The sequence below is a fragment of the Corythoichthys intestinalis genome, chromosome 2 (assembly GCF_030265065.1).
Source record: "Corythoichthys intestinalis isolate RoL2023-P3 chromosome 2, ASM3026506v1, whole genome shotgun sequence".
NCBI classification, from domain to species: domain Eukaryota; kingdom Metazoa; phylum Chordata; class Actinopteri; order Syngnathiformes; family Syngnathidae; genus Corythoichthys; species Corythoichthys intestinalis.
Window position 1 is genome coordinate 113296 of NC_080396.1, and position 25882 is coordinate 139177.

Consider the following 25882-nt stretch of genomic DNA (forward strand, 5'->3'; position numbering starts at 1 on the left):
GTACGGTCCCCGCCGTGGGTCCGGTTAAAACTGTGAAACATTAAATTAATGACTAATTGGTGAAGGACAAAATACAGTAACGGGTTATTTCCACTTTTCACCCTTTTTACGCTCTTTTTCGCCTCTCTCTATGCTCTTTATGGGTGGTCCTCGCCGTAGGTCCGGACTTTTTTCTTATAAATATTAAATTATTGGGCTAAGCACTGTCTCTCCTTTTTTAATCACCAGTGCGCTTTGTGCCACTGGTGAGGGTTGTCTTACGCCGTGCGGCGGAAGCCTGCTCTCCGAAATTCGCTAGAATGAGCACCTGGTCGACACTGTTGGTTAAAGTTGCGCTTTCTCACTGGGAGGCCGGGCTTGCGCTACGCTGGGTGGGGGTCGGGAAAAGGCGAAAGTCTGAGGTACCGGCTCTCATCCCGGGGGGGGTCTCCCGAACGCGGCCCCGCCGCAAGTACGGACCTCGCTCTGCGAGCGGCTTGCCTGCGCACGTCTGACGTGCGCGCGCTTGTCGCTCGGAGGTACGTAAGTAAGGGCGTCTGGGACCTCGCTCCCGTGAGGGACGAGTTTCCCGGTCCTTGGTCGGCTGGTTATCGTCTGCTTCGGTGGTTTGGGGCCGCTTCGGCGGTTCCGTTCCACCCGGAGGCGCTCGGGGAAGCGGTAACCGGCTTTTGGGCCGACCTCCGCCATGACCGGCGTTTTCCGTGGGTGACGGGAGGACGACGGCTTCGCGGCCGCCGTGAATACCATCCCCTGGGCATGACGCATTAGGAGTGGGGCTCGCCCTCTCTCCTTGCAGCCGACTTCCAGTCCGTGACGAGCGCGCTCGCGCCACCGTGCGATAACCTGACCTACGCTTTCCACTGGAATCCGGGGAGGTGCTCGGGATCCGGTCCGCCGCTCCTGGTGGACGCGGAAGTTTTCTTATCGGAAGCTCCTCGCGCGCCGCCTGGAGTGACGTTCAGCTTCCCGCTCCCGCCGCTTAATTTAATTGACTTCCATTTAATTTAATTTAATTTAATCTAATTAATTTTGGATTAATTTAAGGGTACCTTTATTTTAATTTAATTAACACTGAGTTCGACTTGGACTCTTTGGTCTGACCGCCAGCGACGTGTTGCCGTTTCTTACACTTTGCTGCTGTCCTCCGCCGTGAGGAGTGTCTTTGTTCATGCATTTCCCTGTTTGCACCACACATGATCACGCTGTTTTTCATATGGCTGTGAGGAGTGTTTTTGTTCATGCATTTCCCTGTCTACACCACACATGATCACGCTGTTTTTCATATGGCTGGATTATACTCTTTTATGTGACTGGTTTGTGCTTTTACTATTTACAATCGCTCTACGGGGTTGCGTGGGTGACTTTTTTAGTGGGGTGGGGGGTATGTCTCCGCTAGCCTGGGATGCCTTTTGAAAGTCCCGTTTAAGTCGGGTCCCTGCTTCAGCGGGTGAATAAAATAGCAAAAATGGGGATACGTCCTCATCAATGTAATGTGAAAAATTAGAGGCCATTTGAACAACTAAAATTGAAGCAATATTCTTGGCGGTTTATTACTGACCTGGACTGACTGACTGTTCGCACGAATTTAAAAGGCTCTTAAAAAATTTCTCGAGGCTGCAAAATAGGCTTAATGACCAATTGGGCACGGGACACAGGTTGGAGCTTGGTCTCTCCAGCTGGCCGTCCTCTGTGAGGGTGTCTAGACGTAATGGCCGAAACACCCAATGACCCAGAGGTTTTCTACTGATGATGTGTCCTGAAAAGCGTGTTAGGCAAAGTTCTTATGGTAGGGACCTAAAATGAGACCCAAAATAGTGCCTGAATGGTCTCCCAAAACCTTCTCAGCATAGGGACTAAAAGAGGATGAGGTAAAAAATTAGGCCGTTAGCCACGTAGCTAACCGTAGAGCGCCACCATGTGGCGGTTTGCGGTCGTAATATGGTGAGGTGGTAAGTCTCTGGTAGTGTTTTAATTTAAGCTATTACTTGTGGTGAAATGATGATTTTCTTGGGAGTTATGGGAAAAATAGTCGGACGAATATGGTTGAGGTTGAACCGCAAATTTAATTTTTTTTTAAGTTTGGACTTAAATGGGGTGTATTTCAATTCTGGAGCTTATTGGGCACCTGGTGGGTAAAATTTAGTGTCCTGATTGGCAAAATTAAATTTTCTATGGATTATTAAAAAATATTTTTTTATATAATAAAAGTTTGTTTAACTGGGGGAAGATGCCTGGTGGCATATCCTGCCAGCATCTTGCATTCAACCTGAACCGTTAGCCCCTCCGTTCGCGGAGTGCGCCGCTCAGCGACACGCGTCGCTTCGCGGCGACTTGGGGTCTTGCTCCGAGTGGCGTTCGGCTATGATGGTATTGGTTTATTGGCTAAGTAGTTTTGTGTTGCCTGATTGATTGATGTGTTGCCTGGCGTCGCTTTGCGACGCTTCGTCGCCCCGCGCCGCCGCCGCTATGCGGCGGATTGGGGTCCTTCTCCAATGTGTTGGTTATATTGGTTCGAGATTTAATTGTTTTTCGTGGGGACCTAATTTGGGCCAGTCGCGTTGTTGTTTGCACGTCACAATTTATGTTTCTTGTGCGTTTTATTTTATACGGTTGCTAAATTTCTTAATTTATATGGTGCTCTTGCCTTTTGGCCTGGCACTGTGTTCTGCAAATCCGGTTTTTGCCAAGGTTAAATGTGTGAAACACGTGGCAAGAGACGGCATGGCGGACTTGTAGATCCGTTTACAATGCCTTGGCATGTTTTGAAATTCGATCTTGCCCTACGTTTTTAGTGTTATTGATACTTGACGAATGAATGGTTGTTTCCAGCTTGTACTGATGTTAGTGCTTGAATGCACACATTATTCACGCACCATATCCGGTTGGACCTCACGATGTTATGACATCTGGGTGATTCGGATCTGGTTTGATATTTGATATTTGGTTGGATGCACTATTATCGTCTTCTTCTTCTTCTTTTAATTAATAATTAAAGAATGAATGGTTTTTTCCAGCTTGTACTGGTGTTAATGCTTGAATGCACATATTATTCACGCACCATATCCGGTTGTACCTCATGATGTTGTAACATCTGGGTGATTCAGATCTGGTTTGATATTTGGTTTGATGCACTATCGTCATCATCATCTTCTTCTTCTTCTTTTAATTAATAATTAAAGAATGAATGATTTTTTTCCCCAGCTTGTACTGGTGTTAATGCTTGAATGCACATATTATTCACGCACCATATCCGGTTGGACCTCACGATGTTATAACATCTGGGTGATTCGGATCTGGTTTGATATTTGGTTGGATGCGCTATCGTCATCTTCTTCTTCTTCTTCTTTTAATTAATAATTAAAGAATGAATGATTTTTTCCCCAGCTTGTGCTGGTGTTAGTGCTTGAATGTACATATTATTCACGCGCCATGTCCTCCGGACGTGGCACGTGACATTTTGGTTTAATTACGGAGGGAGGAATATAGTCCGTTGTGACAAAACCCAAATTATGACAAAGAGAGTTGGGACACATTTAGGCCAAGTGTTGGACCGTGCATTTCCTTGATCCCTACTCCCTGAGGAGGGGTCTCGAGATAAATATACTCAAAACCTAACCCTAACCCTATACCCACCGGACAGGTGGTCCTTGGTCCTGCCCACCCGAACGATCAGGGACTCTCTGATATGCGCCGCACCTCTACCTCTGCCCCGACTTTCCGCCGGGGCGGGGGACGAGAGGGAGTGGTACTCAGCAGATTTCGCTGAGGAGCGATGTTGTGCGACCATACACACGCGCTCGATCGTTTACTAAGTGGTTCCCTTTCCTCTCTTTATTCCTCCTTTCGTCCTTCCTCAAATGGTCTTTCCTACATTCTGAATGCATGCCAGTAAAGATCTATTGGTCACGATTGGTTGGATGATGGAGGTTCATAGGGAATGATGTAGACTTAGGAACGGTTTTGTACTGGTCCTGAATCTAACGTTATGTCTGTTTTGTTGCCCAGGACCTTTTTGATCTACAGTATGTCACAACAAGGTTCCCAAACTGGGAAACCATCGAAGGACGCGGTGGATCCCCGCCCTCTGGCCAAGTTGATGGCCAAATTCATCAAAATGTCTCACCATCTCGCTTGTCTCTCACTGGTTGGTCCTCCCCCTATTAGAATCGGTAGACTACAAGATTCTTTAATCCAGGGAATACGCCCGGCGGGCCCGACCGATGACATGGGCCTTTTGTTAAAGTACAATGCGATAAATTGGTCATATGTGACCACTAGGGCGTTGATGGAACATTATGAAGCTTCGCTTCGTAAATTGAGAGAAGATATTCGAACGGCGAGTCCCGCCAATTGGCATATCTCACTCCGTATCGCGTCTAACTGGGTCCGCAGGGACCTGATGAATTTGACCGAACGAACACTGCAAACGTCTTCGGCGGAAATCGAGGCCCTGATTACGGGTCAAGAATACCAGAATGTTCAGCATGGACGAGTCCTGGATCCTGCGCCTGAGGCCGCCCCGGAGGACATGGAAGTGGATCGTCCCTCGAACTCTGGTCTGGGACGGTACGATCGCATGCAGCCGGAGGCGGCCGGCGGATCCTCCTCCACACCGACGGTACATATGCCCCAAAACCTAGACCGTTCGGTCGATGTGTTGGCTGCTTCGTCCGGGCAACTTACCCCGTTTCAGAACCGGGAAACGCCACCGGCTACACCAAAAAAGAGACCGGCACCCCCCGAAGCCTTGCCCCAAAGAGAAGGGGGCAAACGTACTAAAAAATCTACCTTTGGCGGTAGAGGAACCTTCATGGACATTCCATCCCATGATCATCCCGACTCTGAGGACGATTGGTCTCCATTGGAGATCCAACCGGACCCGGACTGGGATGACCCGGCACTGGATCCAGCACCGGGCCCCTCCTCTTCGCAGGTGGAAATGGTCCCTCCATCCACTGTAGCCGAGGTCAGGGAACAGTTCCAGGGCAGCCAACCCCTGTCCCAGTTCCCCTTAACGCTGGATTTGGCCATTTTCAATCAGGTCTTGGATGAAGACGGTGATCAAATGACACCACAAAGACCCAGAGAAACCGGCTTGCCTCCCCGGCGGATGCCGTGGGACCGACCGGTTGTGACGGAGACCCAGATTAGCGGACTTTCCAATGAACCGAACGCCAACCCCGTTGGGGATCTTCTGCGCACCTACCATGACCATGGTGGGGACAAACTTGGGAATTGGAACTTGGAAGTCCGTAGGCGGATCCTAGTTTTGGGTGACTCAAATCTGGCGCGCCTACCTCCGATCACTGAACCCGACGTACAAATAGATATATTCCCGGGCGCACGCTTTCGCCATATCATGCATATCCTTGATCACAACACCCGTTTTACGGCCTTTCCGACGAAGGTTATTATTTCGGTGGGGATAAATGATCGTAATCAGGCTAATTCAGCTGTCCTGCGGAGGGATATTACAAACCTAGTGGCTACAGCCACCAGAGTGTTTGCGACGGGTGAATTTAGAATCCCCCAACTGAATTCACATGATTCTATGCCAAAACTGGTACTAACTAGGATCGCCCAGATCAATTATATCCTGGGGAGCACTGGGAAATCCTTGATGCGCCTTTGGGGGGAGGACTTCCAGATTATGGAGGACGGAGTCCATTGGACTCCGGAAACCTCCAGAAAAATCTGGAGTCATTGGAAGACCTCCTTTTTGTTTGTGTGAGAGCAATTGACCGGTATAAGGTGAAGACAACAGGGCCACTCATTTGTTAAATAAGGTCAACGTCATTATTATTGATGTTTACAAGATTCTTTGACAAATTTCCTTCTACAATTTTCCCTTTTTTTGTGTGTGTGTGTGTGTGAAAGTTTCTTTTGAATGGGAATTTTGATATATACATATATACATAAATGTATACACTTTCATATATATGCATGTGGGGGTTTGAACGTTGGAGTGTGTTGGAAATTGGGGGTAATACGGTATTGTTATTGGAATTATTGAGTGGTTATATTTTACTATAGTGTGTTTGAATAGGGATAGTGTTTTTCGGACGTAGTTTTGATTTGTATAGGTCAGCTTGGGATAGGAATTCTTTTGTATAGGCCCTATGTTTGAACTGTTTATATGTACATGTGGATTTTGTACGGGTATGAATACAGATATATATATATATATATATATATATATATATATATATATGTGTGGGTGTGCATATACATTTGTCGGTTTGTTTGCATGAGAAATGTATCTTTGCAATTGAAGTTTTTTGACTGGTTGACCTTTATTACGTCAGTGAATAAATCTTGTGTGAACTGCAATAATGTGGTCTTATTCAATACCGGGGGTTAGTTCGAATCGCGCGTTTTCCAATGCCCACCTTTTAGCGTTCAGCGTTCCGTTGACACCGGACGTTCCCAGTAATACAAAACCATGTGTTTTTTGGAAGATGGAGAGGACACCGAAGCATTACAGTAAGGAGTGACCAGAATGGCCCGTGTCCCCTATTCCTGGAACTCAACCTCCTTTTCAATAAAATTGGGGAATAGTGTGTACTGGGCCCTTTAGACAGAGAGGTGAGTATTTTTGACGGTGGGCCTTTATAATTGCCATGGTATTAGCCGTATTTTGTTATTATAATAATAATATTAATAATAATAAAATTTGATGGTGATTGAGTGAGATTTATAACGCTGGGGCAACGGAATTTATATAAACAATAATAATAGTCCATAGGATAAAATCATGGTGGGATGGAGACGGTTTAATGCCGCCATCCTATGGAGAACAGACGTAAGTGCAATTGGCAATCAAATAGGACTCTCTTGGTTATAAGACAGTACTTCTCAAATGGTGGGGCGCGCCCCCCCAGGGGGGCGCAGAGCGATGCCAGGGGGGGCGCGAGTGACCTCGGGGAACATGCTTTTATTTATTTATTTATTTTTGCCGTACTAGAATAAAGTGTACTTGCACATCCACTCCGTGGGTGGCAGTGGCGCTCTCATTTTCAAAGTGCGTGCAGTATTTTTGAAGTAAGCAAGAGCACACGGAAGAGACTCATGCAGAGCTGGACTCACGCAGCGACCCACTGTCTTCTTCGGTTCTCACGTGTCCGGCCGAGAAGTGCCGTTTTCGGCTTGGGATCGTCACGACCACCGCCCTCACCTACGGTTCTACCTCGGCCGCCGAGAATGCGCTTTTTTCGGGCCGTTTGCCTTTGACTTTTAATATAGTGGGAAATGAGGAAAGACCACTGTTTACTGAGTCTAAAAATGATTATAGCGGAGAAGCCAAATCAGTTAAGACGCCACTTAAAGACATTCGACCTCAATCTCATTGATAAGCCGCTTGATTGTTTTTCAGCGAAAATGTGCCGAATATTGCCAATTGTCACAATCGTCCCGCTTTGTCAGTGTTATATCAGTAAACCAGTGAGCACTGTGGTGAATCAGCGAAAATAAAAACTTTCCTTCTGTCCAAAGACTTTTTTCCCCCCCTTCTATTCAATTTTGTTTTTCGGTCAAATTTTTGGGCACGTTGTCCTGAAGAGTAAATGTTTCTAATCAATTTGAATTTGTTATTATTTACTGATTTTATTACATTTTATTTTTCAGTATCAAATGGTCAAAAATGTACCTTGAGTGTATTTTTACAGTTTGGATGTGACTTTTTTTTTTTTTTTAACTTCAGGCAAATTGATGCGCGTTAAGTCTTTTCTGTTACAAGCAACACAATGTTAAAAAAGTTATACTTTATTATAAGTTGATCTATGTTACTTTTTTTCTTTAATAGAAAAAAAAAGGACACAATGTTAGGCTGAGGCGTACTTATAATAGTAATATAGACGAATGATACTATTTACAGTGGTGGCAGAGAGTTGGGGGGGGCGCGAAACATTTACGTCTTCCTTGGGGGGGCGTAACAGAAAATAATTGAGAAGCACTGTTATAAGATAACGGGAGCTAACGGGCTAATTTGAAGTTTTGACGATCCAACTTCGTGGGTGGTTTAACACTTAGTGGCGCAGGTTACTTTACTTTATTTTACATTAGTTTTAAAAGCTGATTTGATCTCACGATGGTACGTGGGTGCCATAAAGGTAAGTAAACTTTAGGAATTCGAATTCGGTACAGCGTCTTCCGTAAGCACCCCGGAAGTCAGGGTTGACTCGAGGGTTTGTAATACTGACGGAGTCTTCCGCTCGTTCCCCGGAAGTCAGGGCAGACGGCCATCTTTAGCGGTGGCTTGACCATCGATGCTGCCGGGACGCTCTGTCTTCCGTAGTTGGGCGGAAGTCAGGCCTGTTGATTGATGGGGCTTCTTACGGGCAAGCGAAAGGACGCCCTGCCCTTGTTACTAAACGGGAAGACAGGGAAAGGGAAGTTTTCTCATAATATTCGTTTCTTTTTTAGATGGATTTTATGGTAATGGGACGAAGGGTGACATTTATTGGTCATAGGGGAGAATTTGGTATATACAATAATATCCCGAGTTGATTATTGGCTTTGTGGCTCTAGACGTTTTTACGTGATCGCCGTATTCACGGAAAGAACGACACGAAGGCGCGTAGCTTCTCATGGATGGACGGCGATAAGGTCTGTCCAGCGTTAACGCTACCGGAAGTCAGGGTTTTTCGTTTTTCCGGTTTTGGGGAAAATACTGTTTATCGGCTAGTTTATTGACAATTTTTTAGTTTTATTCAAATGGTTTTATGTTTGGAGATAGTGGAGTTGGTGCACTCGTGGAAAACTTTGTAGGGTGGATGGCAATCGGATTTTTCTCTGACTATTTACGTTACGCATGTGTCGGAGTGACGGGGGATCCGCGCCCCCGCCCTTTCGTATCCTCAGGTATTCTCACTTTCGTTGTCTGGAAGCCGTGAATAGTGCTCTTGACAATTTTGGCTAATTTGGACCTGTAAAAACAATGGTACTTTTCAGTGCCTCTCACCTAGCTGACCCTTTCTTCGCCTTGGGGGTGAGTACTGTTGAATTATATAATTAGGAGACTTTTTAGACGGTTTTCCATCGACGCGGTTTGTCGAGTGGCATGGGTGGGTACATGCTAATTACGCTAAAGTGCGCGTGGCTAAGGTGAATTAGTTAAATTGGTCGGGGGCCTTTTTTCAGAATAGCCATTCGTCTTCACGACGAAGGTTTAATTCGTTATTGTGGTTTTATACATGAACCCCCTCGCTGAAGGGACCTGGATGGGGGATACTTAATTGCGTACAATTTTTTTGGCGGGGAGGTTTTAGGCCTTTTGATACTATAATGCTAATTTTGAGTAAGTTGGACGAAGTCTTGTTATTTTATGTAATTTTATAAAATTTACAATGACGGTTACATTCAGAACCTTCTTGAGTAAATGGAACAATTTGAACGGACTTTACTGGTGGAATAAGTAAGGAATTTTGTGATTTGTTAGAGACCACTTTTGGGCATCCGTTTTTATGGGTAAGTTAACAGGTTTTTGCGAGTTCTTTCGACGGAATATGGGCTGTTTTGATGGTAATTGATTCTTCATTGACGCAGATTTTTCATCGACTGGGTGAACGCGGCTGCGGAACGTTTCTGCTTCCTGGTGCAGGTATAGCGAACGTGGTGTCTTACATGTGGTTTTGGTATATGCTTACTTACATACCGATGGATCTATTTAGGCGCTGGGGTTAAACGGATATTGATTGTTGTTTGTATAACGGTCAGGCTAGCTGATTGACCCGACCGAAAGGGGACCACTTCTGATCACCACCTCTGAATCGGCCGGAACAGAAGGTGACCGACTGCACGGGACGGGAACCCACAACTGCTGCCTCCTCGTCGATCTCCGGTCGAGGATTTGCACGCCACTCCGAATAAAGAAGCAATTCCGATTTCGGTTCTCCGGAACAGTGGGTAGAGGGACACCGCGGGGCCCTGTGGGGCCTTTGCGGCTGCCTGCATTGCATAGGGCCAGATAGGGACTTTGTATGCATGTTTCTGGGGTCGCGAATGGCTTACTAACCACTTCCTTCCTCATTTTCACACGAGTAACCCAAGAACTTTTTTCTAATGATGAAAACAATAAAATTTCTTCACATCCTGATTAGGAATTGGTACCATAAGTTCGGCTAAACCCGAAAAGAGAGTGAGGAAGCTTTTAGCCCCTTCGGGCTTAATGTAACGGTGTCCGCCCTTTTGAAGACGGAACGTCTGACGGACACTCCATTACTTCCAAACACAGACTTAAATCTTAATAAGCATTTAGGGTTTTACCGATAGCATAGCGGGTACCCCGAGGGTTGATCGCCTCGGGCGGGGCCGCCTTGCGGGAAGCTGTCTAGTATAAGAGGCCCGAAACAGCTGATGATCGCAAGGGCTACTACTGACGATGGCAGTACCCGCTCAACCCAGCCTCGTATTTGCGCGCAGATTACTTAAACATGCTTTTTCGTGTCACAAGCACTTTAATTTCATAATACACGCGGTATTTTATGCTCCTGAATGATATGGACGGCTTGGATGTGTGTGGAAGCGATCGCTATATTTATTTAGTTTTTTGAATCCCGCGCCAGGAAAATGAGTGACTTCCGGCTTCGGTCTCGCATTGAGGAGGAGGGCGCTGTGACGTGTACGGTAGAAGACGTCCTCTTCACGCTACAGTGTACTGTTGTGTATGAGGACGAAGGATTCAGCTGATTTTGGGGATTAATACTTTTATTTTTTGCATCACGCCAGCCAAACGGCTGCAGAAAAATCATTCTGTATGCGGGAGAGGCGTATGCGCCTTTTTGGAGTTTCAAAAGGTTCCCATTCACCGTGGATATTTACTGTGGGACCATTGGACTTACAAGGAAGTGAGTAAACATCTTGTTTTGTATTATGTCAAATACGAATACAGTGATTACAAAGTAAACACTATAAAATTCCTTTAAATAAAGGACTACTTACGTTTGATCATTGATAGGCATGTAAAAAGCTATCCTCACGCTCATTAGCAGTTAGCACGTTAGCTACACAACAATTCCAGCCACCCTCCTCCAGGGAACGAACTGTAAATTGCTCTCCGCCGGGCGGTTTGCCGATCCGCAAAGAAACTCGACAACCGGGTCGTCATGTCAAATAATCCAGGCTAGTTATGTGTGATTTTCCACTTCGAAGACTTTGAAACATCCCTCGGTTCGGGTTAGCATGTCGGCTAGCTGTCACTCCTTCTGGTCTGTTTACATTCTCCGAAGCCGGGGAAGGGAAATGACATATGTCCGATTTAGGTGTCATAAAATATCGTTCGGCAGGTGTGACAGTAAAGGTAAAGTCGACTGTTTTGACCATTATGGAGTAATTTTGCCATGTCGTCTTGAATAAATGGATTTTTATGATTTTATATTCCATTTAGCACAAGTTATTTGTCATGACCATGCCATTTATTTAGCAATTGGGGAAAGTACTTGGGTAAAAAGAATATCCTGTAAAAATATTGAAGCAAAGAGACAGAAACAATGACATTTTGCCGCTCTCTTCGTTGCGTTTTCCTCATTGTGAATAGTTCCCCCTCGACGGGCTGACTGGTCCTTCTCAAGCCATTTATATAGCTATTGGGGAAAAATACTTGGATAAAAAGAATATCCTGTAAAAATATTGAAGTAAAGAGACAGAAACAATGACATTTTGCTGCTCTCTTCGTCGCGTTTTCCTCATTGTGAATAGTTCCCCCTCGACGGGCTGACTGGTCCTTCTCAAGCCATTTATATAGCTATTGGGGAAAATACTTGGATAAAAAGAATATCCTGTAAAAATATTGGGAGTAGAGAGACTGAAACAATGACATTTTGCAGCTCTCTTCGTCTCGTTTTCCTCGTTCTGAACAATTCCCCCTCAATGGGCTGAATAGTAAAACCGATGAGCCTAGTCTACCGCTGACGTCATCCACCTGTTGGGGACGCTAAAGCCCTATAATTGTAGGCGTGGCTAACCGGCAGATTAAAAGACTAATTTCTCGTCATCTGCGCTTTGCTAAATTGTTGTATATGGTCGAATCGTCTCAAAATATGATTCTAATTCACATAATAATGCCATTTAAGACTTTTTTTCTGGTGTCGTATGCTCTTTAAGGCTCACTATTTTAACACGAGCTACGAGACTATAGTCTCGTTTGGAAACCTGTTTATGAAAAACACTCCTGATCGGATTTTATAAATTGAAGAAAGATTTGAACATAATTTACTCCTGAACGGAATTTAATAATGGAAACAAAATAAAATATAGTTTAATAAGACCCTATACTGTTTAACAAGACACTATATAATGAGGGTGAAAATACCATGTGGGAGTATTCATGTGTTTGATGTTAATGTGTTCTGTCAATGGTTAAATTCATGTACAACGACTGTCTATTGGTCCCGCCCCGAGGGTTGTCACAGGTAAGTCACGTGTGGGGTTCTGCACGCGCAATACTGTTATTCATTGGGTTTTTAATTTGACTTAGATTGTGATAAAATAGCTGGTTAGGTTATTTTTGTTAATGATCCGGTTTTGTCTTTCGTAAAGTTGACGATCGGAAGGGTGGCCACTTAGTTTGGCTATACCCAGCCGACCCAGTTGGGCTTTTTGCACACAGATGACTTGTTGTTTGGTTATGTTAACACGGACGGTGGAACTGTGGCTCTCTTTTGAACCGCTTTATGGAATATATTTCTGATCGGATTTGTACATTGAAGTAATTTTGAACATGATTGTTCGGAATAGTAAATTGGGAAGGAGGAACCACCTTCCGGAAGTAATTTTGGTCGTGTTGTTGAGGGGAACTTTAACGGTGACTACTATAGGTAGGTTGATTGCTTATATTTCCAACAACAATGGTTATAACAGGTAAGTCACGTGCGTAGACTCCTGCACGCGCATTTCGGACGGCAATAATTATAATTTTGGTTCGGTTTGGGCACCACAATTTGGCTATTTGGGTTCTTGTGGTGTGGTTCGGTTTTGGTCTATGTGGTTTTTTGACAAGGGAACTGGTTTTTTGAACTTTTGTAAATTATTAAGGGCCTTTTTTTGGGGGGGGTTTGTTGTCTCGGTCATTATTTATCTTTACATGAGTATGGTTTTACTGAGGATGGGAGACTGACCAGCAGCCCCTTGGGCTGCTCTGCTTATCAGTCCCTATATTGGCTCACTTGCCCTATTATCTTCCTACTTGCTGATATTTTCCGGTGAGAGTGTTACTCGGTTTTTTGTTCCTTACTAGTGGGGATAGGGAGCCTGGTTTACGACAACAGATCTACCAGGAACTCATTCTCTTTTCTTAACCACGAAAACCTGGAAAACAATTCCCGGAAAGAGAACTTCGATGATGATCTTTGGACTTTCCCTATGGGGATGGTTGACCTGGTCTACGGCAACCAGTCTACCGTGAACCCATTCCTTTCTACTAACCACAAAATCTCGGAGACAACGCCTGAACTCAGAACTTCAACTGGGCGTGTCCCCCCTTCTGGTGAAATTTCTGCATCTACGCCTAATCTTAAGACTCCGAGGACGTGGCTTGGCCCCTTTTGGCGCACAGCCTCTGGCCAACGCCTAATCTCAAGTCCAAGGACAGGTCTCTGACCTCCCTTGTGATACGTTGCTTCTTCCCGAAGTCTGAACTTCATAACTTGGATAGACCGGTGAGGCCGAATGGCCTCGTCTATGAAGTCTAGTCTATCGTGAACCCGTTCCTTTCTACTAACCACAAAACTTCGGAGACAACGCCTGAACTAAGAACCTCAACTGGGCGTGTCCTCCTTTCTGGTGAAATTTCTACACCTACGCCTAATCTCAAGACTCCGAGGATGTAGCTTGACTCCCTTTTGACGCACAGCCTCTGGCCGACGCCTAATCTCAAGTCCCGGGACAGGGTTTTGGACCTCCCTTGTGATGCGTTGCTTCTTCCCGAAGTCTGAACTCATAACTTGGATAGACCGGTGAGGCCGAATGGCCTCGTTTATGAAGTCTAGTCTATCGTGAACCCGTTCCTTTCTACTAACCACAAAACTTCGGAGACAACGCCTGAACTCAGAACTTCAACTGGGCGTGTCTTCCTTTCTGGTGAAATTTCTACACCTACGCCTAATCTCAAGACTCCGAGGTCGTAACTTGACTCCCTTTTGGCGCACAGCCTCTGGCCGACGCCTAATCTCAAGTCCCAGGACAGGTCTTTGACCTCCCTTGTGATGCGTTGTTTCTTCCCGAGGTCTGAACTTGCGACCCGGATAAGCCTGTGCCGTTGACGGGCCTCGTCTATGACTTTCAGTCTACTGTGAACCCGTTCTCTTCAACTGACCACAAAATCTGGAAGATAACACCTGAACTCGGAACTACAACTGGGCGGGTTCTCCTTTTTGGTGAAATTTCTTCACCTAAGCCTAAACGTAATACTCCGTGGACAGGTTCGGACTCCCTTTTGGCGCACTGCCTCTCACCAAGCCTACTTTTAAGTCCTAGGAGAGGTTACTGACCTCGCTTTTGATAGATTACCTCTTCTCGACGCCTGAATTTCAAACTTTGGATGGGTGACTCACCTAATTCTTTTTAAATTGAAGTCTTACGGTCTCGACCGAAAACCGGTATTTGGACATTAATCTCGGAATCTCGAGAGGAATACTGGACACCGGATCCCGTTAGGTAGGGTCCTCCGGTCGGACAATCCATTCATCTTGCTTGCTCTCGCGTAACACTTTGGACGGTCTTCTTTGTCTCTTTTGTTTTTCTTTTCAATTTCTTTCGTTTCTGTTACGGTAAATCGATTGGGACGGGTTCTTCCTGTAGTACCCGAGTGGCTGCAGTCCCCGTCCCGGCAGGTGGCCGCTGGCGGACTGGCACCTGGTCCCGTCAGGGACTCTGAGTACGTGACGGGTTTTTCTCTGGTCTCTTCCCCCTCTTCTCGTTAGTTTGCGGTAACCCGGTATAAGACGGTTTCCGATCCACAGCTCTCGAGTGGTCGCAGTCCTGCTTCGGCATACGGCCTCCGCGGACTGACGCCAGGCCCCGTCAGGGTCTCTGAGAGCAAGGCGGTGGTTTCTCTCGTCCTTTTTCTCATCTTCTTTCTCACCGGATTTGGATCGCGGAACTCCGAGTTGACGGCCCTCATTCATGGCTCCCGTGTGGTCGCGGTCTCCGCTACGGCGGACGACCGCGTACTGACTGGCTCCGGACCCCGACAGGGTTTTTGGGAGCATGGCGCAATTGCTTTTCGACCTTTTGCCAGACCTATTCTTCGGCTGTGGACCCGGATCGGGCGGGGTTCCACCCACACCAACCGAGTGGTCGCGGTCTACGTCCGGGCGGATCGCCACTGGCGGACTGACGCCTGGCCCCGTCAGGGTCTCTGGTAACGTGGCTAGACCCCTTTTGATCTACTGTTTCCGGAAGGACGGCAGGCCATTTCCCGGGACACGGGTGTGGTCGCTCATGGACCGACGTCATACTGGACGGTCCTGGAGCAGGACTAGCGAGGGTCTGCGCCATGCCTTTCACGTTCCTTAACCGGTCAGTCGTCGGATGAGCCGGGGAGCGTGATCGAGAGAGAATTTCCAAACCTAACCTAACCTAAACCCTAACCCTATTGTGGACAGGTTGTACAGAAGATGTCAAGGCACTTGTGGCGTAAACACAGCGCTAAGATGGAAGTTGCTAAAGCATTTAGTTTCCCAAAGAACTCAAAAGAAAGGAGACTCCATTTGGATTCTATACGAAACATGGGCAACTACGATCACAATATTCAAGTGTTGGAGGAAAAAAAAAGGCCAACTCATTGCATGCAAGTAACCAACAAAAAAAACGGGGAGAAAAATTTTTGCACTGTTTGCACTGCTATGGCCTGTATAAAAAAAGGGTGATGTGGCGACATTTTAAGGTCTGCAAATTAAGGCCTCATGATGACGTATCCAAAGGGAAAACAAAAGTCCAAGCACTGTGTGCGTTTGCCGAGCCTGCTCCAGTTGGATTTAGTGAAGCATACTGGAAGTTGTTGAGTGGCATGCATCAAGATGAGATTACAATGGCTGTAAAGGGAGACCGCTGCATTTTAGAGTATGATTCCAGATTGTTTTGGAAAAATGAGCGGGTAACTAGTCAATTCCAATATATACGACAAAAACTGAGAGAGCTTGGCAGAATGTTGCTGGCTGCAAAAAAAAGTAATCCCTGTAAAATCCCTAAAATAACTCATAAAACCTGAAATGTATGGTCATGTTGTTACCGCTGCAAGATGCCTTGCTGGATTCAGTGATGAAACTGGCAGGTATCAATGTCCATCTTTGGCTCGCAAAGTTGGACACAGCTTGCATGCTTTAGCCATGTATGTCAAATCTGAGGCAATGAAGGTGAAAGATAAAAAATCGGTACAGGATGCTGAAGAATTTGCACAACTTTACAAGGAAAGCTGGACATTCGATATTGCGAGTCAAGTGCTTACTCAGCTTGACCAATCGAAATGGAATTCTCCTCAGCTCTTACCCTTCACTAAGGATGTCGAAATTCTTCATTTCCATTTAACTGAAAAACAGCAAGTTTCTTTGAATGCTCTGAAAGGAGAAACTTCATCAACAAACTGGAAAGACCTTGCAAGGGTAACTCTGGCGGAGGTTATCCTGTTCAACCGCCGACAAGAGGGGGAGGTATCTCGAATGGCTATGTCAACGTACCTATTGAGAGACTCATCAGAAATGCATGATGACGTTAACATTGCCCTTACTGAACTAGAGAAAAGACTTTGTAAATATTTTGTCCGGATCACCATTGTTGGAAAAAGGGGAAGAAAAGTTCCTGTTCTGCTGACGCCCTCAATGAAGGAATCTCTTGATACGCTAATTGAGAAGCGAGAAGAGTGTGGTGTTCTAAATGAGAATGGATTCTTATTTGCCTTGCCACATTCTGTCCATTACATTAGAGGTTCTGACTGCATGAGACGGTTTGTGCAGGAATGTGAAGGGATCCAAAACCCGAAAGCACTAACCTCAACGAAACTGAGAAAGCACATTGCTACCCTCTCAACGGTTCTTAATTTGAAGACTACAGAACTTGACCAATTAGCAGACTTTCTTGGCCATAACATTGCAGTCCACAGGAAATACTACCGCCTTCCAGAGGGCACTCTACAGCTGGCTAAGATTAGCAAAGTTCTCCTTGCACTGGAAAAGGGACAGCTGGGAAACTTCAAAGGAAATAATCTTGATGAAATTCAAATCAATTTAAATTTTATGGTCTTTTATTCTAAGATTTGGATTATTTCAATTGAAAACAAAGTTTACTTTCATTTTTGGAGAGGAAAAAAAAGCATTGGAATACAGCTTTCAGAGCTTTTTGTGTGTATGTGCAGTGGGGAGAACAAGTATTTGATACTCACAATGGGAAAACCCATTGGCAGTGTATCAATAACTTGATACTCACAATGGGAAAACCCATTGGCAGTGTATCAAATACTTGTTCTCCCCACTGTATATGTGTGCTCATGCATGTAAGCATTTTATATTCTACTTTTTTTTTCTGTTCATTGTCTAAGCTTTTCAGCTCATTTGTAACTCTTGACTTTCCATTTTAGAGACTGTTGATCCTGAGGTTTCCAGAGAAGGTTTTTTTTTTTTTTAGTTAATGAAGTTCATCATTGAGCTTTTATTGATCAGTTTGTTTTGGATGTCTCGTTTCAAAGGATCTATTGTGGACATTTCAAATTCTAAAGCTATTTTTTTTTTTATAATTTAAGTTTTTATTTTTTTTCCGACTCACAAATAATACACAGTACTTTGTACTTACAATAGTGAATAAAGATCGTCCATTTCTCGATTCATTGCTTTTCCTCTTAAAGGAAACGAGAAAAAAATAACACAATAACTTGAAAAAAAAAAAAGAAAAAAAAAAAAAAACAACAGAAAAAAAATAATTAATTAATAAATAAAGAATTTGGGAGCACATCAGGAATTGTTTTCTTACCCAGCAAGATAGGGATGTACTTTTTTGTTTGAGCGTCAATTGAAATCTAAAGCTATTTTGGATTTTTTTTTTTTTTTTAACTTCCCTATGACACTTTGATGGCACACCATGTAAGACTCATGGCAAAAGGGATTGTGTTTAGGCACCTAAATATATATTTGTGGATTTTGGGTTTAATGGTGATATGGTTCAAATCGATGCAATCTCCTGTTCTCTTGAAAAATAATTAATTGCACATCACATTTAGCCGTATAAATATTGGCACTTTTCTGAGGGTTAGATGGTTCTTTTGTTGAAGACTCTTTCATTTCAACAAATCTGCTTTGTTGATTACTGTAAATTGACAGCTGTGCAAGTATTTTTATATTGACAAATATCTTTTTTTAATTTTTGTATATTTGTATTCACACATATGCCAGTGAAGCTGATGATGATGATCAGCATTCACAATATGACGACAGTGCAACATCCTCGCACGAATGTCATTCCACTGTGGAAAATGATGATCAGACTAAACTGATTTGGGAAAAAGGTTAGTTCGCTAAAATAAAATGAATAACTTTTTGAGTGCCCATCCATTTTTTTAAGATACCTTTTCTTTAGTTGTGGAGTTCATTTTGTCTACAATTATTTTTTTTTATATCTCAAATATTTAATGGTTTTAAAGACCTGACATGTTTCGGCAGAGACTTCCGCTTTCATCAGAGAATATCTTATATTATTTTATTTACACTATTGTTTAATATCTTAAACGTCTAGTTTCCAATACGATATGTGTTGAAATGCCCAGAAAATCCTTTGTTATGTTCATTTTTTTATTTGTTTCTGCTACCAGCTGGATTTTCATTAAAATCTTGCGGACTGAAATTTGACCATGTGACATTTACATACATAATCTGATTGCCCATCAAGTAGCGCGTATGTCAGTGGGCAATTGTTTATTTTTGTTCAGATCTCCCGTGGCAATTGCTTAGTTGGGTTCTACGAATCACAAACTGGGGTAGAACTAACATCGCAGGATGTACAGTCATGGTTAATTCTGCTAGTTTGCAGAGCTGTTTAATATGCAAAATTGATGTTTATCAAATTACATCTAGAAGAAAATGACAAGAGCTCTCATATATTTTGATTTGGGGAGGGGAAAAAATACTAATCACCTGCAAGACAAGCAATGCAGCAAAAAATACTAATACCGAATGTTGCAATCATGAGATGTTATCAAAATGAATCAAACAGCTAATTCAGAGTGCAGAGTGATAAAGACACTTATGTAAAACTCTTTCCATTCAGATGCACTTCTGGCAGATGAAGAATGTTCAGAAAAAGACTTCAACCCCATAGTTGGTGCTGAAAACCAGAGGAAATCATCAAAAAAAGGTTAACACATTGGAAGTACAGAAGCACTCCCTAAATGTTTTGTTTATCTTGAGATTATATATGTAAACTCTTCCATTGTATGTTCAATCTGCTATATCTGGGTTCAAGCTGCTTTTTAAAATTCGGTTAAGGTCTTCAATTCTTTTAATTTATTGAAATATTACAGCAGGTATTAAATCTCCAGAAGATGCATTTAATGCCTGCGAAATTGGTTGTTTGCCGTAAAGCTTATTATGTGTATTTAATTCATGGCCATGCACTAAATATGAAAGTTTGAGATTAATACAGTGGTACCGCTACATACGAAGTTAATTCGTTCCAGGGCCTTGATTGTGAGTCGTAATGGTTGTATGTTGAGCAGGATTTTCCCAAAGGAATACATTATAATTCCATTAATTCGTTCCACTGCCTGAAAAACTACACTAAATACTGTTGGTACTATTACAGATGGAAATTACACACAGCAAAACAAATAAATTATAAATAAAAATTGGAATAATTCCTGTAATAATGTAACAAATCAGGTTCTAATGTGGGCAATGTGTTTTGCGTACAGAACCTGAACGCACCGTGTGGCTGACGTCATTGAGATAGCTGCGTGCGGTAGAGATTTTAGTTTCACTTCAAATGTCCTGTTTCTGGCATATAGACCCTACCCACCGACGTCACAAAATCACGTGCTCGCTGTATGGTTCCGCCCCCTTGTCCGTCATTTTGTTTCTGTATTATCAATGGTCTCAATTGATCGAGCAATTTATAATGCATTTCATGGAAGACCCGGTGCTTTCGGATGCCGTAAACTCACTTGATGCGTTGCATAAAAGGCGTTATGTGGAAAAGCTTCAGTTTATCCATTCGCCAGATCCATATTTGATGCCTAAATCGATGTTTTTCGGCCCGCTGTCTCCGCCGTATTTGCCTGACATCTGCTAGCTACCCTGATATGTACAACTAACTATCTTGTCCACACAAAATCAGCCTATTCTCACGAAAGCTTGAAAAAGTTTAAGAGCTTGGAGGCTTATAAATACTTCGTTGCTGGTTGGGTGAAACAGGTCCTCGTCCACGAAAATTCGGCAGGAATCTATCTTGTGCTTGGAAAGGTGAGTTACGAAATTTTCAATTCAAAATCTTTTGTTATTGCTAACATCCACTGTCCAGTCTAATGTATTTCATGTCGTTTGTCAATGGAGTTAGGGCTTTTAATGTTTATATGGTTTAGCGATAGCACTCTCACTACATACATACGTGTATGTTGTCGGCGATTAGCCTAGCAATGATCTTAATTGTGGTTGTCAGCCCAAAACCCTCTAAATATATATTAAATGCATCTTACCAGATATAAAATGACTACTACATAATCTGTGGTAATCGTTTGGAGCCCAGTTTTCTCGTCGAATTGCAGCAGCCCATCTCGCTCTCTTCTCTCCGTGTCTCTCGGAATCCGGTAGAACTTCAAGTCTCTCTGTCTTCTCCGTCTATCTTCTCTGTTATTGCAACCGACCGCCACACACGCCTTCACCATTTTGATTATTAATGTTAACGAGCAGAAAAACATGTCGTAAATAGGAGGAACGTACGTAGCCGTAACAGGTAAACATGATGTGTTGACGGACAATTGGGCGGCACCAGTCAGGAGTTGTGACGTCACGTGGGTAGGGTCTATACTGCGGGGGACAGAGAGGGCGTGTTGTTCTGAAATGATTAAAAACCTGACAAAGCTGGTGACTTCCTTGCAGATGTTACCACAATGATAATTGTCACCTTAACTTTTAAAGACTGGCGAACGGAGGAGGACTGTTGAGGTAGGAGACATTCCACTGCTGTATTGTTGAGCCAGTTCATGGACGCACACAATTCCATCATTTAAGTGATCAAAAAGGGATGGGGGATGATTTATTTAAGAAGTTGTTGGCCTCTGATGAAAATAACATTGCCCGGCGCAAAGTAAAGATATGACAATAACTTAAAAAGGTGATATATAGCAGTACCTTGTAGCCCAAAAGGTTATTGAAATGCTCCTCCTACCAAGAATCGAAATATATATAAATATTTTAAATCGGTAAAAAAAAAAAAAAAAACAATATTTGCCTTTTAAAAGGGTGCAAAAAACCTTGTGTATTGATATGAACGTTTGCCAATGTGTCAAAAGGAGGATCAGAAGGAGCGACAGCCGAGCAACAGTGCAGCTCCACCGTGAAATTCAAAAACCAGAGGAAGTCGGCAACAAAAAGAGGTACAAGGGAAATTATGGAATGTTTTCGTCTGGATATTTTCTATTTACAAAGAGAATAAAGAACATTTAGTAGTGATTAGTCACCTGAAATAGCCTGAGTGTCCAAGTACTTAAAGGCACTTGCATTGCATTTTGAGATTTGTTTCTAGATGAATAAACCGTACATACATAATTGGGAGTGATATAATGATGAAAGTGGAAGTTAAAATTAATCTTAATCCCACATCCTCTTGATGTTAATTTAGGTAAACAAGCTGTGGTAAAAAGAAGCTGGACACCAGAGGAAGTTGCTGCAGTGGAACGACACCTCAGAAAGTTCATTATCATGTGCAAAGTACCGGGTAAAGAGGACTGCCAACGCTGTATAGATGCTGAAAAAGCCCTTGGTACCAGAGAGTGGAAGGCTGTCAAATATTATGTGAAGAACAGAATTTCTTCAAGAAAAATGGAGTAGACACTCTGCTCTGGAATTTTTTCACTGTCATTTTTCTCTAAGGTGATCCACTTGCGAGTAAAGTCATTGAATATAGCGGCATTAACAACGTACCTCTCAGTATTTCATTTTCTTACAAACATGACGTACAGTATAATCTATTTGTAGATATTTTGTTTCTTGGGGTCCTTGAAGGGAAATTCCGACTTGAGTGGAAATTTAGGTTACATCGCCAGCCTAGGAACGAAACTCGTTCGTAACCCATGTCCTACATGTATTAAGCACTATGTATGTACTGATTTTGACATACCATAGAGCCTACATGGTTTGAAGGATGTTGAGCATAAGGTCATGTCTGTAACGTTACCCCAGGGCAGTGTTGAATTAGTTTTTCTTTAATATTTATCAAAAATAAAAGTATGGTGGTGGTGTTCCTTAATTCAAGTCTTTTAACATGTTGGTTCTTGCTATGTTAGTAAAATTAGAAATGTGTGTGAAAGTGGACCTTTAAACCCCAGGAAAATAAATGAACCCCACAAGTGACACAAAAAGTGGTTAATGTGTAGTGTATGAAAGGGGGGACCTCCAAAAGGTTCAAAAACTAAAAACTGAGCCCCACATGTAACCAAAAAAACTGGTTTGAAAAAAAAAGTTTCGAATTCCGTTAATTTGAAGTGATGTATATTATGAGGATTTTTTTTTAACACTCCTTGATTTTTTCAGAGCTGTAGAGACACTAGAAAAGGTGGACCCCACAAATGTGCCAAAAAAGGGTGGGCCCTACATTTGGCAAATACGAGTATGTGTGTGTGTGTATGGGGGGATGTGTGTATGCATATATATGTGTATGTATGTATTTATATTTATATATGTGTATATATATATGTGTATATATATATATATATATATATATATATATATACACACACACATATTTGTAGGTGTATGTATGGGTGTATGTGGGTATGTTTATACATGTACATGCACGCATATATAGGGCTTTGGTTTGTGAAGGTGTGCATTTATATGTGGGTTAATTTTTGTATAGGTGTATTCGCGTGTATATAAAAAAAAATATATGTAGGGCAGAGGTTGCGCTAGACTTTTTCGTTGTCTGTCATTTTGACTGACAGGGTCATAAAAATCCGGTCATAATCTATTTTTACCCGTCACTTAAATTTTTAAAATGATGATAATGACATTGTGGTGACCCTTTGTTTGGCATAATTCACCTTCCGTACTTGTGTGTCCATTTGGTCGAGCGCGTTACCGGCTACGACAGTCACGTGACAGAGACACTTAAGAGCCGCGCGCGGTCCCCTCACTATCCACTCGCTCTCGCTATGATTGGCCGAAGAGTCGAAATGCTCTCCCGTAAAATGCCTGTTTAAAAATGTTCCCGTTGTTACTTCTTGCGTTCGCTTATAAGTGCCCATTTATAAGGAAAAGCGATGGATGATACTACACACAGAGCGTATTATTAACAAATGTTAACGTTGTATAATCACATAGCGAGAATAAGGAACGTCACTGACAAGCGCAGGCCCCCGCGAGTGGATAGTTAGGGGTCTAGGATTGTGGGCCTACAGCTAACAAGACTCTTAACATTGCATACCGCTTCAACATATTCAATAGTATTTAGTTTTCATTCATTTTAAATTAATATTCTGTCCGAACAAGCTGAAAAGAGAATCCACACTGTGCCATCACACATCAAGCAGATGAATATGTAACTTTTTCTCCGCAGTGACAAAAACAGCTGACTGTGGCCCCAGTAGTTAGGTAGCCTACCATATGTAGCATATGGAACAATGAAATTAACAGTTCACCTGCTGTGGCCTGAATGTAGTCTCACACTTTCCTCCTGGTGCGCATGGACTTGAATTGCGTGCCCGCTTGTGCAGTCCCTGTTATTTCACCTTTTTTATCAACACCATCGTCGTTTTGGGGCTTTTTGAAGAAACTTCGGACACTCAGTTGCCTTGACATTTTTCAGAGTAAGGCCAACGACGTCATGCATCAAGAGAGACAATAGCTAATTAATATGCTCACTCGCCACCCTGTGATCTGGGGTGTGAATTGCAATCGTTCAAAATGACGGATGGGCTTCAGTTTTTTCCGTCACCGTTTAAAAAAAATCGGTCAACGACGGAAAATATTCGGTTAACGCGACCCCTGATGTAGGGGTGCTGAGTTTTCCTACTTATGTACATATGTTTCTGTGCATATTGATATCAAGATGTATATTTTTTCATATATAGAGAAATGTTTGAATGTTCCATATATGTATGTTTACGGGTGCAGTTTTCATATAAAGATTGTTTTTGCCTTATACTTAATTAGTACTTGATTATCCTTGTGTTATTTGATGTTAATAAATCTTGACTTGTGTGCCTTAAACATATTGTTTTGATTCCCTGTGGTTTGGTAACTTTGGAGGTAGAGACCTGGTGGGTGGGAGAATTAGTGGGATAAAGTTTTTACGTCCAGAATATTGGACCCTTGACTTTGACTCCATTCTTGGTATTTCTTGTTTTAGAAAAATGGATTATGGGCCAGAGGACGATACCGATAAGTTTACTTAGGAGTCCGGTAGATTTATTTATTCATTTATTTATTTTGCAAACTGCTTATATGATAATATTTATCTTTTTGTAATTATGATTTATTGACAGACGGCGTCCAGTGGCTGGGGAAAGGTGAAAGTCGGACCAGACTGGGAGTACGGTTTGTGTGGTCCAACACACGGACTCCCTCTCTCCACCGTGATACTCCGGAGTTCGTTGCGATGCGAATTTAGTTCGGGTCACGCGTGTACCAACGTCCGCTTTTTAGTATTCCACGTTTCAATGACACCGTGACCTCGTCAGAAGGCCATGTCCACGAGATGTCCCTAGAAGATCTGGAAGATGGAGAGGAAGTTGAAAAATAGAAATTGGAAGATGACCACAGTCGTCAATGTCCCTTATTTTGATCTGATAACCAGTACCTTTTCAATAAAGTTGTTGGTGAATATTCACTTTTCTGTCGTTTACATTATGATATGTGTTGCATTTACACTATAAATTCAACCTTACTAATGAATAAGTCTGTCTCACTGGTTACTTGAGTGTAACTCTGCAAGTTATTGTATTAATATAACGGTTTGTACTTGGAATGATTAATATCAGTTTATTTGAAAGACGTTATCTGGATGAGGGCGTGTTTATGTCGCCATCGTGTGGAGAGTGGGAGTTAGCGCAACCTCCGGAAAAAAGTAGAAACTTAAATTGGGTAAATTGATATTTAGAGTAGTTTATATTATTTTAAGCCCGATTTGATTATGAGGGGATCCATATTAAATATTATTCTGTTTTTTGTTTTTAGTACAGGCATTTTGAAGGATTTTAACTTCCTACAATTGAACCCACAGTGGCGACCAGTGCAATTTTGACGTATGGGCTATTACGTGGCCTACATTACCCATAAATCATCACGGTTACTTATTATTGATAATCAGTTTAATCTGGAACATGTTACGTGTATTTTTTTAACTTTATACACGGATGGTTTGGTCGAATTTGGGCCTCAGCGAGTGGGGAACCGTAATGGGGACCGCGTACGTGCGGAATTATTGCTCTATGTGGAAATTGTCTGTAATAGGCGCCGGACATTCGTGAAGGTGAATCCTTCTATTGGACTAAAATGCATCCATTTCCCGAGAATCTTTGCGACCGGTTGACGTAGACGTCTCGGACGTATAATGTTAATAAAACGTGTTGATTACTGATCAGGAAAACGATTTTGCCTCTCTTTTTTGAACTCTCGGGGTCGCATTGTGGGTCTTTAATTTCACGGATTGGCTTTTAATTGTTTGGATTGACGATTTGGTTGCACGTTGT

The 25882-nt window shown here is 42.9% G+C and overlaps 1 long non-coding RNA gene across 1 annotated transcript; it reads left to right on the forward strand.

Moving 5' to 3' along the window:
• The first annotated feature begins 10645 nt into the window (after positions 1-10645).
• Positions 10646-24793, forward strand: LOC130912067 (uncharacterized). Its single transcript, XR_009062531.1, has 3 exons — positions 10646-10844; positions 19246-19332; positions 24677-24793. It is a non-coding gene; the product is annotated as an uncharacterized LOC130912067 (long non-coding RNA).
• The last annotated feature ends 1089 nt before the right edge of the window (positions 24794-25882 follow it).